Genomic DNA, 15641 nt, shown 5'->3' on the forward strand with positions numbered 1-15641 from the left:
AAATAGTCTGGGCTGTCCTTGTTCCTGTACCCAGGCAGCCCCTTCAGCGCTGTGCTGGGACCTGTTGCTTCTTAGGTCCTGTCTTTGTCTAGTTGCCTCCTCTTGTCTCTTTACCATAATGAGGAAGCATCTTTTAAAGACCTCCTTGGATCACCTACCCTTCCTGCTACCACCCATTCCTCAGTTGCTAGGCTCAGCAAGGTCTTCAAGAGCTCCATCTTCCTCGCCTCTCATTCCTACAACACACCCTGATCAGACATTTCCCATATGATAACACTGTGAGTGTTTTCACCAAACCCTCAGAAACCTTCATCAGGCCAAACTCAGTCAATGGTTAGTTTCTCAACTCTTGGCTAGGGATGTGGCTCACGGGCAGAGCTCGCAGAGCATGTATAGATCAGGGTGGTACGGTTAAGGACTGTGGGGCTGGGAATGGAGACTGAGACTGAATTGTCTTCTTTGAGACTTCAGAAGTAGGTGATGTGACTGACCGTTCCCTCTATCCTGAAACAACTCCCTCCTGACTCCCTTTCTTCCCTGGTGTTCCTCTAACATGACTGCCGGCTCCACTTCTCTTTAATCTCCACTTCTGTAGTGTCTCATGGTCCTGTCTTCCAGCTATGCCTCCTCCCTAAGTGAGCTTACGCAGACCTGAGGCTCTATGTCCTGATGGACCTCAAATTTATATCTCCAGACTCATATTCCCATTCCTTATTCAACACCTCCACCTGGATGGAAAACAGTCCAAGTAGAAGATTTTTGAAAAAAAAGATTTATTTATTTTTATTTTATGTATGTGGGTGTTTTGCTTTCATGCATTTATGTGTGCCACAAGTATGCAGTGCCCACAGAGGCCAGAAGAGTGCATCAGATTCCCCCTGGAACCAGAGTTACAGTCTGTTGTTAGCTGAGCTTTCTCCAGACCCCTCAAATAGAAATCTTGATTTCTCCTTTTGATTTGCTCTTATCCTATGTTCACTCTCATTAAAAGACAGCAGCCAACAGACCCCAAACCTAAAAATCATCCATAATCTTTTTGTTCCTTCCAATGCCTTCTCAAATTCAATGCCAACCTAATTAAAATGTATTTAATAAAACTAAAATAAACAAAATCTAAAATAAAGTAATGCCTTACACCCTGCTGCCACTCTTGTCCAAAGTGACTAGAATAGCCACTTAATAAACTCCTCCTGTGGACACAGCGAGACTTACTCTAGTCTCCAAAGAGCCTGAAACTCACTTTGTAATCCAGGCTAACCTCAAACTTGTGGCAATCCTCCTGCTCCAGTCTTCAAAATACTGGGATTATAGGAGTGAGCCACCACACCCTGAATAATGTTAACCTCTAAAAACATGAACTAGATAGTCACTTCTGGGTCCACCCTCTCCTCAGGGCTTCCTGTTGCCATTACAATAGACCACAGGCTCCGCAGGGTCTGGCCTGTGTGTGTGTATCTAGGAGTCTCACTACTCTTTGGCCATAGACTTTGTTCATTCACCCTTCCATCTGCCTTTTGCCATTCATTTAATATGGCAGACACTTCTCCTCTCTGGGTTTATTGCTGATTTTCTCTCAGCCTCAAAAAGCGCTGTTCCTCTCATCCAGACCCTGGATTTGCTAGATTTGCTTCTTCGGAGAATGAGCGAAAGTGTGCAAAGCTCTCCCTGCGACTTTTGCTGCTTGCTTATTGTGTTCCCTCTCCTAGCTCGGGAAAATGAAAGCTCTAGAAAGTGATTCTGTATATGCCTAGACCAGAATCAAGCACCTATTTGGTGCTCAACTAGTAACTGCCAAGTGATTGCATCCCCTCAAAATTCTCTCCTCCCTTCCACATTTCAATTTTTGCTTTAACCACCACCCCTAAGGCGAGGCCCCAGCTGTCTTCTGCACACTATTCCTCTACAATCTCCATCCTTTGAAGCGCGGCTCCTTTAAATAGACTCGGGAAAACGCGTCCGAGAAGGCGGGTCCCGGACTTGGGGGCGGGGCCTACGTGCTACGTGCGTGCGCGTTCCGGAGGCGCTGCCGCCGCTGCCGCGCAGTGCCCGAGCCCGAGCCGCGGCCGAGAGGAGGGAGGAGGAGGAGGTGGAGGAGGCGCCGGGCCGCGGGGTGAGTGCGGGGCGCAAATGGGGGGCGCGGGCTGGCCGCACCTCGGTGACCTCTTCATAGCCGCCCCCGAGTCCGGGGCGGCTGCTGGGGCCCTGGCGGGCGGGAGGGGCCGCGGCTGGAGGCCGGAGCCAGCCACGCCCGCGGACCGAGGCCGCCCGGCCCGGCCTGCGGGACCGGCCGCAAGGGGCGGGCCGCGAGAGGGGACGCGTGTCCGCGCCCGCTCCGAGGTGTCGTCCCCGGGGCCGGGGAAGTGCAGTGCCCTCCGTGCGGCCTTTGCCCCGGCCTCAGAGCGCTGACACCTCCGCGTCCCGCTCCGCCGCCAGCCGGGTTCCCGCCCTCCCTGCCCTCTGTCTTCTGCGGCTTGCCATGTGTTCGCCTTTGCAGCGTTGCTCTCCTCTCGGGTTCCTGCTGCTTCCCTTGAATTTTGTCAGGCTAGAGGCCACGGTGTGATTCTTGTCTTCTTCCCTTCGAGGGCGTGTGAGGCATGTCGGGCTGGTGGGATTGTGGCTTGTCTCACTCAGAAAGTTAAGGACAGTGTCTACTGCTGAATTGTGTAATCTGCTGTTGTAAGGAGAAGATCAAGGCAGGACAGTTGTGCCTAAAAAAAAAAAATCCCGAGATTTCCTCACAGGATGGAAAACCAGAGTTTAGGGGACTTTTGATCCTTTGGAAAAAGATCTAGCGTTGAGGAACAGTGTGTTGCCGTTGGGAAGGGAAAATCGTTTTGCTTTGAAGGAAGTACTGTGTAAGAAATGGAATAAAAGGGCAGGAGGTTAATGGGCCAAGCGTTACAGGTACCAGCCACTGTTTTCTGCTTCTTGGGTGGCAGAAGATCCGTTCTGTCTTATTAGAATCAAGTGTCGACCCTCAGGATTAACCAGGGTAGCTTGCCTTCAATAGCAGGCACTTTTGTAAGAGATGATGCTGGAAACAGGATTTGGAAACTTTCTTTGAGTTTCCTGTCAGAATGTGTGGGGGTGGGTATGCCTATGAGTAGTTTTTCATTTCTTTTGATGTAATTGAATTCTGCAACACTTTGATATGAGTGCTAGATTGGGCCCCAGACTCCTTTCTGTGCTTTTCTGTAACACTGTTTCAAAATTAAATTTATATTGTTGAATATGCTTTCTTAGTGGGGTGTTTTAGTGAATCTTGCTTAGCTCTCCTTGTACCACTTCAAATTTTGTTATGATTGTGTTCATCTTATCAAGGATTACTTGTGTCCTAACATTTGTTAAATGAATTGAATGGTTCAGTTCAGTGCCTGATTTTCATCTCATAGCTTTTTGAGAGGTACCTTTATTTTAAATGTTGCATTTCACTTCCATTAAAAATGTCATTCTTAAACTTTTGTAGGCCACTGATACTTTTGAGAATATGGTGAAATATATGGGCCCAGGAAAAACAAAATAGACATTTATGCACACAATTTTGCATTCAGTTTCAGGACTCCTCTAAAGTCCCCCATAGACACTTATTTTAAAAGTGAACTGAAATCCCAAATGGTATTCAGTTTCCTATTAGAACTTTCCAAAAGTGCACCTTTTTTTTGCAGCCTTTGGGTGTGATTGTGTCTTCACCTTAAATCCTGGGGATTTGGTAAACAAGGTTTAAGAGTGATTGTTCTTACAATTTTATATTCTCAGTAACTATTACCGCCCCCCCAACACATTTCATGTGTAGCTCAATAATGTAGTTGAAGAAGACCTTGAACTTCTATTGCCTCTACCTCCAGAGTGCTTGGTTAGCTATGTGCTTTCATGCCTGGTTTATGTGGGGCTGGGGATTAACCCCAGCTTCACAAATGGTAGGTAACCGATTTATTAGTAGTCATTTTGTGTGTAGTGCTAGGAATCTAACCCAGAGTTACAAGAACAGTTTGTTGGCAAGCACTTAACCACTGAGCTATATCCCCAGTCCTAACCAGCAGTCATTTTAAAACCAATACTCCCTAGTATCTTATGGCCCCTTAAAATCATAATCAGGACTAATCAGGCTTTTATTTGTAAATCTACTTTTTAGTAATATGAGAATTTGAAAATGAAATAATTTTTCTGTCTTTCAAGCTTGTTCATATGCATGGTTTTCATGTAGTTAATTAGGAAAACCTGCAATATCAATTCATTAAGTGTGTGTGCTGTGTGGATAAACAGTTCCTGCTGTCATCCCATCAGTCATGAAGGATAGACCATACCCAAGTAAATGTAGAGTGTCAGGTGAAGACAGAGGACTGGTGGGGGTCTAGAGGAAAACAATGCCAGCAAAGACCTGGGAGAGAAAGTGGGCTTGAGATTAGAGAAGTACCCGGGATTCTTATAAAACCTTGGATCCCATAGTAAGACCTTTAGATTTTACTTTGAGTGAGATGGGGAACCCTTAGAAAAGAAGAGAGACCTGATCTGACCTAAGTTTATAAACATCATTCTGACTATAGTGTGGAAGGCAACTTGGGTTGGGGAAGTCAAGAATAACGAGCTGGGGATTGAACCAGGCCCTTCCACTTGCTAGGTAAGTGCTGAATAACAAAGTTATATCCTGCCCTTATGTCCTCATTTTTAACTTTTCAACTATTTTTAAATAGTCCATTTTCTTTCTATTGGGTATGTAGATGTCTTCCCCTCCCCATTAAGATAACATTGAAACTTCACAGTAGTCTATGTATTTTTCAATTGTGGAATATCCTTGTGATTTATTTGTAAAAGAATCACAGTATATGAATGAACTTACCTAGTATATGTCTAAATTGCCTTCAAAGAGTTGGTTATCCTAGTTTCAACATCTATTGTTGTTGAGTATAAGTTTCATGTTAATTTCATTTTCATTGGGTGCTCTTAGCACAAACAATTGTTTTGGTCACCAAATGAGATCTTTTAGACAGGTTGAATTTAGCTCACCTCACTCTTCAGCCTTTAACCGCAGAGTGCTAATTGTTGGGAATACAGGTAAATTAGAGGGCCCTTGCTTTTAGGGAACTTTTACCTTAGGCTGTGTTTTATAATCTAATAGTAAAATAACTCTGAGTCTTCTGTGTTTTCTGTTACTGTGAACTTTGTCAGTGGATGGTGGATAGTCTCATATAAAATAAGCATCTAGTTGTTTTTTTCTTGCAGTTACTTTTTCTTATAAGGAATTTTTTTTACTGGCCTCTGTAATTTATGTCTTTATGGTATTTTAGAATCTTATATGTTTGACAATAAATTACCCCATGTAGTTAAGAGCAGTTGAATTTTTAAATTGTTATAGTGCATTGTTATTCAGAAAATAGACTGTTGTTTTGTTGTGTAAGTCAGCTTTGAATCTTTGATATTTTATTTAGTTTTAAGAGGAGGGTGATACCTCTCTGTTTTCATAGAAAATTATACTGCCAAGACCTTGTTGAGTGTTCTGGCTTTGGAATCTAGATGGCTTGACTTGGTCTGAGCCAAAGCTGTGGCATCTCTAAAGGGAGGGAGAACAGCTGAGTTCCCAGAAAGCACCTAGCACTGTGTGGCATGTGCTACAGAGCCAGGGAGTGTTCACCAGAGCTCAGTGTTCAAGGCTCCCGGTTCCAAACAGCTCTTTTCTTAGATGGTCAATAGCAATAGCTTGTACAAAACATTCATATTTTATTATTGTGGTACATTTAACATTATGAACATAAATTTACTTCCACGTAATATTCTTTTTCAAATTAACCTAATCACTTAGGAAAAGTTACAGCATAGCTCAAATATTTTATGCTCATGTCAGTGTCATGAAATTACTGCATTACTTAATGTTTTTTATCTTGTAGAAAATACAAGCATTAAATAGAAATGTTTAAGCTTTCATGTGTTAATGAAAGGAATTTGAAGCATCCTTTGTGTATGTCTGTGTGTACATAAAATTTGGTGATCACAAGTAATTTTATGTACCTTTTAATATTTTATACACTTAAGATAATTTACATTTTGAGTTTTTTGAAGTAATGGTTATGGGTTTGTAGTGAGTGATCATGGCCCTCCTCCCCGAGCATATAGTTTGTTAATTTGTCTCAAATATTCCTGATGAGTATTGAACCTATAAAGTTAACATTAACATTAACGCCTTTAATCCCAACACTCGGGAGGCAGAGGCAGGTGGATCTCTGTGAGTTCAAGGCCAGCCTGGTCTACAAAGCAAGTTCCAGGACAGCCTCCAAGACAATACAGAGAAACCCTGTCTCGAAAAACCAAAAATAATAAAAAATAATTGAAAAGGAACCTATAAAGTTAACATTATTCATTATTATGATGCTCTGATCAGCAAAGCAGCTCAGCAAAGAATTGTGTCATGCTCTCATTTCTGACTGAAAATAGGTCTTTCAGAGTGAGGGATACAAAGTGCACTCACACATACACCGATATAAAAAGGGAAGTTGTGTGATTATTTAAGGTAAAACTGAAACAAGAAATGGTGTGCTTTTATAAAAGGAATAAAAATAGTCCTTTTAGTATTATTTTCAGAAGTATCTGATGTACACCTGGGAGATTAACTTGTTTTATGAGGTAAACTTTAATTACTATACAAATGGATGACTTTTTAAAAGAGTCCTTAGCTTACTTAGGGCATATAAATTTATTGTAAATAAATCTGAAAGAATTTCTTTATAAATCACTCTAATTTTGCCAGTCCTGTCTCTTTAGCTTATTTAGTTCACATTAATAGGGAGTAACTCAAAATATGGGATGGCAAAATTAACTTTAAAGTATATAAATCCTACGTTTTGTTTCAGGACATAATAACATTTAGACATATTTCCTAAGAATATTAGCGTACAGATAACTAGTAAAAGATACTTTTGAATTAATTAGTACTTCAAAGGGCCTCACTTTGAACTCACAGTATGTATCAAACATGCTACTTATCAAAAGTCATTAAAATTTTTTTATGGATGTGTATATTTTGTCTCAGTATATATTTGTGAACCACGTGTGTGCCTGATTCCCAAGGAGGCCAGAAGAGGATGTCTAATCCCCAGGGCTAGAGTTGTAGCTGGTTGTGAGTCGTCTTGTAGGTGCTAGCAATTGAACCTGGGTCCTCTGGAAGAGCAGTGTTCTTAACTACTGAGCCACTGTTAGACAAAACCGTGATGGCACTGATGCTACTGCAAGAGAGTGGTAGGGAATCCCTTACTGTGGATGTGTAGTCTAAAGAGCACATTCATTCACTGCTGTTTTCAGTAATATTTTTAAATCCATTTATACACAAAATTCATTCTGTTCCAGACAGGTTGGTGATATTATACAACATTCAACAGCAAGTACTACTTTAATTCTTGTAGTTGACATTTTTACTAATTTTACAATTTCATGTAGTTTATAATTAGCCTAAATCTAGTAGATGTGTTTGGAACCATCCTTCCAGATTGAATGTAAAAGTGTTGTATACTTTCTTTAAAAGCATTCATTCAGCTATTGAACAGATGTTTTAAATTAAATTTTTAAAAATTTATCTTAATTTATATGTATGAGTCTTTTGCTTGCATGTATGTCTGTGTACCAAATGTCAAGTAGAGTAAGTCAGAAGAGGGTGTCAGATCCCCTGAAACTGGAGTTATGATAGTTATTAGCCACCTCATGGGAGCTGAGCGCTGAACCCCGGTTCTCTGGAAAGGCAGTCAGTGTTCTTAACCTCTAAGCCATCTTTCCAGTCCCTAAAACATTTTTATTACCTATATTTATGATCTGTGTATGTTATGCACAAGCCATGATGCTTGTGTGGATGTCAGAGGACAACTTGTAGGAGTTGGTTCTCTCCTTCCACTGTGTGATTTTCACGGATCACACTCTTCAAGCACCTTTATCTGCTTAGCCATCTCACCTGAGATGTTTGGAAGAGTCAAAATAGAACTCTTTGTTGGACACATGTAAATATGTAGCATTCTTTTTACCACGAGTTTATAGTCTAGTAATATATGTATTTTCATAGTGGGTTAAAATAGAATTATAGTTTTTAGGTAAAATTCTTCTTATTAGTTAGCTATTTTTTGCTTTCTAACACCTTCTTAGTATTTGGCTGTCCATTAAATGGTAGGCTTGTGCAGCTTCGTAAATACCAATTTAGTTTGCAAAATGAGAATAGTTATTCTGGTTTTTCTATTTTATACGTTGTAAGTTAGAATTAATTTGGCATTCACTTTCAATAGTCATGCATAGAAAATCTGCTTAACTGTGGTACTTTTGGTGGGATTTTGGCTGTCCATTAAATGGTAGGCCTTGTGCAGCTTCATAAATACTATTGAGTTTTGGATAACATCCTTTTTACAATCTAAAAGTAAACATGAGCATAATAGAACCTGGCAACAAAACAAGGCTGATGTTTCTTTGTCCTGAGAAATGTAGTTTCTGTTCCAACTAATTTTTCCTTTTTACCTTCAGGATTGTTTTCAGTGAATATGGCATTCCTCGTGTGTGTGTGTGTGTGTGTGTGTGTGTGTGTGTGTGTGTGTGTAATCAGTATTACATTGTGGCAAATTTTGAAAAGAACATAAATGTAAAGAAGAAATCTAACATTATTGATGATCCTATTACACAGAAAAAACTACCAGTAATGTTTCAGTGTGTATTTTTCCAGGTATTTCTTTTCATATACAGATTTCTTTCTATAAAAGTTTGAATTGTGCCTTATACTATTTAGGTATTACTTTTCCTGTCTATATGGGATGTTGGTCCCTTGGTTTAGAGCTTTAAGGCGGATCTTTATCATACTATTTTTTTAAATAATGAAGAGATATTTTTGTACATTTATCTTTGATTGCATTTGTTTTTGTCTTTTCCTTCCTTTGCTTTAGGCAGCGGGAATGATCCCTATTAGAGTCTTCATGGTTATCTTACAAACTTCCTATTATTAAGAATGTGGAACACCATTATTGTGCATGCATGAAAATTATAGTTCTTTTGAAAAAGTTAGGTGAATATTTTAGGTGAATGTGATTAATGACAAAGGAGACATCGAAGTTGTAATTTGAACATTGTGGGTTTTATTAGTTAGTTAATTTTTTCAGATTTTTTCTCTAAAATTACCAATATGAGAAAGTTTATTTTGTTTAAGGTGTGTTTTGGGGTTGGGGGTATCACATTTTTCTGACTTAGCCAGTGTTTCCAGATGGCTCTGGAGTTAGACAAGCCTGGTCTATAACATTGCTTCACCACTTACTTAGTGCTTACATAGTTTTAGGAAACTTACTAACTTGATGGTTTTGATATTTCTAAACATTGGTTTCTTATTTTTAAAGGATAATAATAGTACTACCTACATTATAAGTTTTTTGAGAACGTTAGAAATAATATTTAAGACTTATTGACATATAATAGACATTTAATAAAAAGACAGCTATTTTTGTTAATTTTTTTGTCAGTTTCAAAGGGGGGGTAACCCTACTTTTGCGACCTTTTTTTTTTACATGAACTAATATAGATGCAAATGAACTGTAGTACACAACGACTTGAGAAGAGAGAGTGGTAGACATCCTTTGTGTTAGGAATGGCATGTGATTAAATTAGAAAGTTCAGAAGATGGACAGAATAGCAATTTGACAGAGGTGTAGACTTTAGTATGATAGTTGGTAAATGTGGAAGAAATATGGCTTGTTTGGGGTTAGATTTTTTTTTTTTTGAGTCATTGAGTGCTGGGTTGATAAGGGAAGACCTGATTCTGGATATAGGAAGTTTTAATATGAAGACTATTACTTGACAAAAGTATTTATTGAAAGGAAAATATATGGGGGCTGGAAAGATGTTTAGTGATTAAGAGCACTAGCTGCTTTTGTAGAGGATCCAGGTTTGTTCCTCAACACCCATATGACAACTCACTGTCTATAACTCTGGTTCCAAGGCATCCAACACTCTATTCTGTCATATGTAAGTGTACCATATGCATGCATGTGGTACACTTACATACATGTGGGCAAAATATTCATATATATAAAAAAATCTCCACTGGGTGTAGTGACTCATGCCTTTAAGCCCAGCACTTGGGAGGAAGAGACAGGCAGATGTTTGATCTACATAGCTAGTTTGAGGATAGCCAGGGCTCATAGTGGGACTCTTTCTGGAGTTCAGAATGAATTGAGACAGGAAAAGATGGGAAGCAGGAAAGTTGGTTTAATTTAATAGCAGATAAGGCAGTATCTACGTGTTTAGTGGAAAACAAGAGGGAGGATTGGGGGAGTTGCTAGAATCACTTTTGTGAAATTCAGTGTGTCAGGTTTGAAGAAGGGATTCAAAAGAACTTGAATTGAGGATCTAGGCTAGACAGAGTCAGATTGCCTTTGAGAAGGACCAACATAGTCTTGGTTGTTACTACCTTCTTTCAAAAGGTCAAAAAACTTGCTTTCATGCCACAGGCAAATAGTAACATTTTTGCTTTTTCTAAAACGTGCAGTTTGCTACAGAAATTTTATTTGTTTAGTGTTGTGAGTTTTTAGTTAATAGAAAATTTTCAGGCTTATACTTTGTATTCTGGAGATATTGTAAAACTGTTCAGTGTAAGGTGGCATTCTTTTCCACAGGTTAAAACATTTTTTAAAAAAAATTATGACCTTATTTTAAATGTATGGGTATTTTGCCTGCAGGAGTGCCCACTGAAGCCAGAAGAGGGCACTAGATCCTTTGGAACTGGAGTTAGAGATAGCTCTAAGCTGCCACTTAGGTGCTGGGAATTGAACTCACATCTCCTGGAAGAGCAACCAGTTTCCTTAACTGCTGAGTCATCTCTCAACTCCTCCACCCATTTTTTTTAATTCCTTGTAAACACTACCAGACTTGACAGCATCATTTAAATGAGCAGTGGTGATATATACAACAACTTAGAAGTTGAAGACAGTCAAATAAAGAGCAACTACAACAAAGGGAAGTTGAGTGAATGGCCTTTAAAAAAAGTATTAATTTAAGTATTCTCATTCTTTCTTTAATTTCCTTTTGTTTTTTTTAATGAGCTTTCAGATGCCAGTTTTAGTCATTCTAGTACCTGCCTCTAGTATTTTTCACTTGGCTGAAAATGAGTATATAGGTTGTTCTGACATTTGATATTCATCTATCTGACTAAGATGTAAATTAATAGTAACTGTGAGTTAGCTGCTCACTATTATTCGGTTGAAAACCAAAAACCTTCTTGTAGTTTTAAGATGTTTATATTTTTTAACTACTTATTTCTCATTTCTCTATTAAGGTTTTTTACCCCAAATATTGTCTAGATGGAGAAATGAAATCTAAGGTGCTAGAAATCAAAACTTTAGACACTGTATGGCCAGGCAGATACTCTATCATTGAGCTGCATACTTACTTAGTCCATTGTTAATTTTTGTTCAGTTCTCTTCCCTTATAAGTATCTTTGAAAATACTTTAAATTCATGAAGAAGTATAGCAGTAGTGTTCAAGATTGTGTTCACTGTTTTTTCTGAATACTTATATGTTGAGACTGCAAAATTTCAGATCTACTAATATAGATGGTATTTCATTTGCTTTTTAAGATTCCAGTTGAGTTTGTTTTGAATAGGTTTTGGTTATTTTTGCCTGTTTCAGTATGTCAGAGCTATGATAATTCTCTTAGGACTGATCATCCTTCCCACCCTCCAACTATGGTTAAAAGAGCAAGATCTTTCTGGATTAGACTATCCTGGAACTGTCTCCTCTATGGCCTTACATTCTTTTTTTATTTATTTATGTTAGAAACAATCTTGTTTCACATGTCAATCCCAGCTCCCTCTCCCTCCCCTCCTGCCCCACCCTCCCCACCAGGTCCCTCAGTCCCCCACCCAATCTCTACTCCGATCCCTAGGGAAGGTGAGGCCCTCCATGGTGGATCTCCAGCAACTGTCATTTTCATCCAGGTCAGGGCCTAGGCCCTCCTCCAAGAGTCCCGGCTAAGAGAGCCTCCCATATTGTGGCATGGGAACTCAAAGTCTATTTGTATCCCATGGGTAAATACTACCCAAGGCCCCATAGATTACCTAGGCCTCCTCACTGACACCCACATTCAGGGGGTCAGGGTCAGTCCCATGCTTTCCACACAGCCATCAATCTGGAGTCCTAGAGCTCCCTCTTGTTCAGGTCAACTGTTTCTGTGGGTTAAACCAGCCCAGTCTTAACTCCTTTGCCCATCAGTTCTCTCTTTCTGACACTGGATTCCAGGAGTTCAGTTCAGTGTTTGTCTGTGGGTATCTGCCTCTGCTTTCATCAATCTCTGGATGAAGGTTCTGTTTCCTACACTCTCTGGCAATGGGATTGTATGCTGCTACTCCCCTGATTCATGTCTAAAATCCATAAATGAGTGAGTACATACCATGTTTCTCTTTTTGTGACTGGGTTACCTCACTCAATGTGGTTTCTCCTAGTGTCATCCATTTGCCTGCAAATTTCAGGATTCCATTGTTTTTTTCTGCTGAATGGTACTCCATTGTGTAAATGTATCCACTCTTCAGTTGAGGGGCATCTCGGTTGCTTCTAGGTTCTGGCTATTACAAATAATGCTGCTATGAACATAGTGGAACAGACATCATTATTGTATGAATGTGCATCTTTTGGATATATACCTAAGAGTGGAATTGCTGGGTCTTGTGGTAGACTGATTCCCATTTTCCTGAGGAATCTCCATACTGATTTCCAAAGTGGCTGTACAAGTTGGCACTCCCACCAGCAGTGGAGGAGTGTTCCCCTTTCTCCACATCCTCTCCAGCATAAACAGTTATTAGAGTTTTTGATTTTAGCCATTCTGACAGGAGTGAGATGGTATCTCAGAGTTGTTTTGATTTGCATTTCCCAGATGGCTAGGGATGTTGAGCACTTTCTCAAGTGTCTCTCAGCCATTTTAGACTCCTGTATTGAGAATTCTCTATTTAATTCTGTACCCCATTTTTTGATTGGATCCTTTGGTGTTTTAGAGACTTGCTTCTTGAGTTCTTTGTAAATTTTGTCAGATGTGGGGTTAGTGAATATCTTTTCCCATTCTGTGGGTTCCCTTTTTATCTTGCTGACTGTGTCCTTTGCCTTGCAGAAGCTTCTCAGTTTTAGGAGGTCCCATTTATTAATGGTGGATCTTAGTGTCTGTGCTACTGGTGTCACGTTCAGGAAGCGGTCTCCTGTACCAATTCATTCAAGGGTGCCTTCAACTTTCTCTTCTAAGAGGTTCAGTGTGGTTCCATTTATGTTGAGGTCTTTGATTCATTTGGACTTAAGTTGTGTGCATGGCGATAGACATGGATCTATCTGCATTCTTCTACATGCCAGCATCCAGTTATGCCAGCACCATTTGTTGAAGATGCTTTCTTTTTTCCATTGTATATTTTTAGTTTCTTTGTCGAAAATCAGATGTTTGTACATGTATGGGTTAACATCAGGGTGTTCAAATCGATTCCATTGGTTTACCTGTCTATTTTTTGTGCCAATACCAAACTGTTTTCAGGAGTGTAGATCTATAATAGAGCTTGAAGTCAGGGATAGTGATTCCTCCAGATGTTGCTTTCTTGAATAAGGTTGTTTTGGCTATCCTGGGTCTTTTGTTTTTCCATACAAAGTTGATTATTGTTCTTTCAAGGTTTGTGAAGAATTGTGCTGGGATTTTAATGGTGATTGCATTAAATCTGTATATTGCTTTCTGGTAGACTGCCATTTTTACTATGTTGATCCTACCTATCCAAGAGCATGGGAGATCTTTCTACCTTCTGGTGTCTTCTTTAATTTCTTTCTTTAAAGACTCAAAGTTCTTGCTATACAGGTCTTTCATTTGTTTGGTCAGTGTTACCCCAAGGTATTTATGTTGTTTGTGGCTATTGTAAATCTTACATTCTTAGAAACCTGCTTGTATTTGGCATGAAAAATATTAAATCAAGTAGCTACCCAGTTAATTATATACTGTAAGGATTACTCAATACTTTTTTTGCTTTAGTTTTCAGAGGTAGAATCTCATTATGTTGCCTAAGCTGTTCTCATATTCCTGGACTCAGGTGAGTCTGCTGCCCCATGCAGCAGTAGTTGTTGTCACTGCCAGTGACATGAAGTATGTGAAATACAACTCTAACCTTTGTATGCCAAAATTGCAGAGCAAATTAGCAGGAAAAAAATCACACAGGACTGTGAGAATTGGTTTGGATTTAAATACAAAGCGAAGGCACTACTCACTACTTTACTTGTGTTACTAAGAATACTAGCTAAAAACCCATTTGTAAACCATAGTTTCTTTTCTTTTAACATGCATCCCCTCCCGTGTGCCGTGTGCCGTGTGTGTGTGTGTGTGTGTGTGTGTGTGTGTGTGTGTGTGTGTGTGTTTGCACATGTATGAGCAGCACTGCACATAGAGCCATAGTTCTTGTATGTGGAAGTGGAGCCCTTTGGTGTCAAGCACCCCTCAACAAGGATAATCTACCCCTTGCTAAACCAACACATACACATACAACTATTAAACCATTAACTTTTCTTTCTTGAGCTCATCTTAATATCATTATCAATATAAAACATTCCATTTTTGAAAGTCTTACAATCTTTAAGAATTACATTAAAAGTTGTCTTTAAAATATCTAGTCCTTTTAAGTTGTAAACCTCTCTAAAACATCCAGAGCATCTCTCAAATATCTAAAGCTACTTTAAAGTGTCTACTTTCTCTCAGATTCCTAAGTCTCTGTCAGATTTCTGTGACTCAACAATTCTAAAGTCTTAGCCAGGTGTTGGTGGCGCACGCCTTTAATCCCAGCACTTAGGAGGCAGAGGCAGGCAGATCTCTGTGAGTTTGAGGCCAGCCTGGTCTACAGAGCAAGTTTCAGGACAGCCTCCAAAACAACACAGAGAAACTCTGTCTCGAAAAACCAAAAAAAAAAAAAAAAAAAAAAAACAAAAAAAAACAGAGAGAGAGAGAGAGAGAGAGAGAGAGAGAGAGAGAGAGAGAGAAAGAATTCTAAAGTCTTGCTAACTGTGGGCTTTTGTGAAACCAAAAATAAGTTCCATACTTGGCTACTTCATGGGGGAAGTGCCGAGAGCAGAAACGAACTTTAACAATGTAAAATGTTCAGTACTTGTCATCTGGAACACACTCATGCTCCTCTGGGCTTCAAAGGACCTGGATCACTTCTCTGACTCCATCCTCTACAGCACACACAGCTTGTTTCTTAGGCTTAAGGCCAGGTCCCCTCCAAGGCTCTTGGGATCTTCTAAGTGCTGGGAACTGGGCTGCACTTCATCAGTAGCCTCTCCTGGGATCTCTTCAGGACTCTAAGCCTGCTATATGGTACCAAGCCTCAACTTCTCTCTGTGGGGCTCTCTTCATTCTGAGGATTCTACTGTAACTGAGGCTTCGCCTTCACTGTACCTCTGGTCTCTCTCATAGTGCCAAGCCTTAGCTGCTCTCCATGACCCCTTGATGCTTTCAAAACTAGTATCACCTGGGAAACTCACACTACCAATTTTGTTGGCCATCAGGAAGTGTAGCCTTGCTCCACTTTGGACTATAGTTTCTCTAATTCCAGGAAGTCCTGACACCGTCTTTTGGCCTCTGCCAGCATCAGCACACCGGTGGTGCACATGCAGCAGATGCATACATACAT

The 15641-nt window shown here is 39.8% G+C and overlaps 1 protein-coding gene across 1 annotated transcript in view; it reads left to right on the forward strand.

The window, feature by feature from the left end:
- Positions 1 to 2089: 2089 nt before the first annotated feature.
- The window catches only part of Rap1a (RAP1A, member of RAS oncogene family), an 80654-nt gene continuing 67102 nt past the window's right edge, over positions 2090 to 15641 (forward strand). Inside the window, exon 1 of the mRNA XM_021230955.2 lies at positions 2090 to 2110. The gene's annotated coding sequence lies outside the window, so the exon portion shown is untranslated. The remainder of the gene's footprint in view (positions 2111 to 15641) is intronic.

This window comes from Mesocricetus auratus, unplaced genomic scaffold (assembly GCF_017639785.1).
Source record: "Mesocricetus auratus isolate SY011 unplaced genomic scaffold, BCM_Maur_2.0 Super-Scaffold_100009, whole genome shotgun sequence".
NCBI lineage: Eukaryota > Metazoa > Chordata > Mammalia > Rodentia > Cricetidae > Mesocricetus > Mesocricetus auratus.